This window comes from Gekko japonicus, unplaced genomic scaffold (genome assembly GCF_001447785.1).
Source record: "Gekko japonicus isolate JY-2015 unplaced genomic scaffold, Gekko_japonicus_V1.1 scaffold115, whole genome shotgun sequence".
In the NCBI taxonomy this organism is placed as follows: domain Eukaryota; kingdom Metazoa; phylum Chordata; class Lepidosauria; order Squamata; family Gekkonidae; genus Gekko; species Gekko japonicus.
Window position 1 is genome coordinate 1026168 of NW_015163095.1, and position 3833 is coordinate 1030000.

Consider the following 3833-nt stretch of genomic DNA (forward strand, 5'->3'; position numbering starts at 1 on the left):
TATAATATAATATAATATAATATAATATAATATAATATAATATAATATAATATAATATAATTCCAATTTACATTCAACCAGCTGAACCGTGCAAAAACTAGGGCAGAAGAACAGCATGGGGTTACCAAGCTGTGCAAGAGCTCATATGTTTTGTCATCATTGTCAATGCCTGAGACATCATTGTCATTTCCATATGGGAATGATTGCATCTACATTTAACCTAATTTCCTCAAGTAGTTATGTCACTGCCATTGTATAAGCAGCATACCTTCAGTTTGTGATCTCAGGCAATCCTCAAGAGGTGACATTTTTAAAGAATTGCATTGAATAATATCTCACCCCCGACTTCATTTCTCAAAATAATACCAGATCTCCTGTGAATTCTCCTACTGTGGTGAATCATTGTTATGACCCATCACAGCCTGATCTGTCAGAGATGTTCTGGTCTGCTACAAGCAGCATGACTAATGATGACAATTGGGAAGAATTGGGAACTCATTCTGAGTTGCAGGGAAGTGTTGTGGTTCCATTTTATCTGATTCATTTGGCTTCCTTCTCTCATCCTGAGCTTTCATTGAGAAGGTTAAATGGGTAAATGCCTGCTTTCAAAGGCAGGGCTTGATCTTTATTTTTTTTACAAATTGCTATAAATAGTTTTTTCTATCACATTTACATGAGAGAGGCCAGTTGGGACAGGGGAGAACTAAACAGTCAACACATTAAACTTTTTAAAATATTGCTCTATTAGTTTGTCACATCCAACAAATGTTAAGATTTTAGGTAGTGTTCTCACAAACAGCAGATGAGGGTGTATACCTGTTCCTGGATTATTCTGTTCCTTAATCAACCTGAGAAAATCCTCAGAGTTTTGCATTCAGGGTTCTAAGTGTTTTTCTCTGTAAAAAGCAACTTTGTGATGGTCCAATTTGGATAAAGGCAGTAGCATGGGGCTAACCTTTTTCTTATTACACAGTAGCCCATGCTATGGGTAGGGGGGAAACACTCTTGATGTTAAAATAATACAATATTATTTTCTGGAATGGGTACTCAGATCTCAAGGGCATTTTAATGTGATACATGACTTGGGAAAAAACCAGGCAGGGACTGTAAAGTAAGCACTTGCTGTTATCTTTCCTCTGATGAAAGATACTACAGTGCATTCATATCTAAGGCACTAAGAGCCAAATTCCCCCAAATCCAGAACAGACTGAGCTCTGTGGCCAGCAAACAACCTCTATAACTGGAGATGCTATTGGTGAATTGGGCTGTAGTAAGAATTGTAGAGTAAGACCCCCCCCAGTGGTCATTGGTCCAAATATGGGGATATTCCCAGTCCACAATCAAAGATATATGGGTGCAAAACTGTATGCTCATTGCCCAGTCTTTTGCGTAGCCCAGCCTGGCCAGTCTGGTAAGTCCTGGAATGTCAGGGGAATGTGTTACTAATGTCAGAGGTGTGTTATTAACCCATCCCTAAAACAAGTCATCATTCTTCATCATCATCATCATTTATTAGGTTTAAAAGCCCATAAGCCATATACCTTAAAAGTTTACAGATTTAAAATTACAGGAAAACAAAATTTTGCCACATCTGTTATGCAGTTGAAACAGAAAATATTCAACAGGAGTCTTGTAGGTTCCTGGAAGGGTGAGAATTTCAATAGCCATTTTCTCAAAACATTTCCTCTCCCAGCTCTATGGTGGGTACTTGCACCCATATTTACTTTAATTAATAAGGAGGGAATAATTCTGGTATCTTGGAAAATATCATTGATTGTTCCCATATATAAGAGAGGCAAGAAAACCAACCCAAGTAATTACAGACCCATTAGCTTGTTGGCAGTGATTGGCAAATTATATGCTTCCTACCTAAAGGGAAAATTGCAACATTGGATGGAAGATGAGAAGATGCTTGGTAACGAACAAGCTGGCTTTAGGAAAGGCCATTCTTGTCCAGACCACTGTTTTATATTGGCATCATTAATCAGTAAATCTACAAGGAATGCATCTGGCTCCTTATATACTGCTTTTATTGATTTAAAAGCAGCTTTTGATTTGGTGCCCCATGTGAGGTTATGGAATAAAATAAAATAAAATCCCCAAAATACTATTAAAACTTATAATGGCTCTGGTCACACGGGCCGGATAATCCGTAGGGGAAGGGAGGCTTTTAGCTGCGGAGAAAAAAGAAGTGCGGTAGAGCTATCTCCATAATCCAGCGAATGTTGGCAATTTGATCTCTAGTTCCTCTATCTCTTCGAAATCCAGCTTGTACTTCTGGCAGTTCTCTATCCACGTACTGTTGAAGCCTAGCTTGTAGGATCTTGAGCATGACCTTGCTAGCGTGTGATATGAGTGCAATTGTGCGATAGTTTGAACATTCCTTGGCATTGCCCTTCTTTGGGATTGGAATGTATACTGACCTTTTCCAATCCTGTGGCCACTGTTGCATTTTCCAAATTTGCTGGCAAATTGAGTGCAGCACTTTAACAGCATCATCTTTTAAGACTTTGAATAGCTCAGCTGGAATACCATCACCTCCACTAGCTTTGTTGTCAGTAATGCTTTCTAAGGCCCATTTAACTTCATTCCCCCGCAGCTCTGTCCTCCAGCCGTCAGTAGCCGATCAGACCAGTGAGGCAACACAGCAGGACCGCGTTTGTGCCCATGCGCCAGACGCGGACAGCTGCTGGATGCGATGGGCTACCAGCGCGTCTCCAATCAGACACCCACCCGTGCTGCACATTTACCGGAAGATAGTACAACGAAGCAGGTAGTTTTTTCCCTGGGAAGCCACGGGTTGGCCGCGGGTGCGCTCCACTTGCCAGATGTGGCAGTGTGATCGCTCCCAAATAATTCGCCCACCACCCGTGGCTCTCCTGCAGCTACTTCCCCGTGTGAACGGGGCCAATGAACCTTTATTCTGAGAATGTCGCTCATGCCTCGACGGAAAGGGCGGGGTATAAATCGAATTAAATAAATCCTTATACATATTTGCAATTTAGTCTGGCAACATTCTATGTGGCGCCAAAATGAGTTGGCTGAATGATCTGTCACTCAGAACATGTTCCTAGCCACTGGCTGCATTGCCTGAGTCCCGCCCAGCCGCCACTCAAGAGTACTCGCGTGCCATTGGCTGGGTGTGCTCCTTTTCCCCACCCACTCCTTCAGCCTCTGGGCCCTCTCAGAATTTCTTGGCAGACAGCTTTCTCTCTTGACGAAGACAGTTGCCTCCTGTGTGAGACTAACCTTTTCCATCAGTAGTTGTTGGTAGGTGTAACGAAATGGCAGTTATGCAGGGCTCTTTTTGTAGAAAAAGCCAGCAGGAACTCATTAGCATAATAGGCCACACCCAACAGCAGGAACTCAGTAGCATATTGGGCCACACCCCTGACAGCACAGCTCATTAGCACATTAGGCCGCACCCACATGTTATCAGAAGTGTGGTTATCCAGCCACACCCACCTTTTGCTTGTTATTCTGTTTACCTTGTTTGTTGTCAAAACCCAGGGCCTTTTTTTGTAGCAGTAACTCCTTTGCATGTTAGGCCACACACCCCTAATGTAGCCAATCCTAATGAGTTTCTGCTGTTGGGTGTGGCCTATTATGCTAATGAGTTCCTGCTGGGCGTGGCCAACTTGGGAGCCAGCCGGAACGCCGTTCCTGTGCGTTCCTGCCCAAATCTGTATCTGTGAGATGGCTACCGTCTCTGTGTTTAAAATGTTCCCCCAGAAGGCTTGAGTCGTAGTTCCAGAGAGGGGCCTTCCTCATCTGCTGGCCTACACTTCCGAGCTGCACCAAAAAGTGTGGGAAAAGAGGGACCTTGGGGCAGG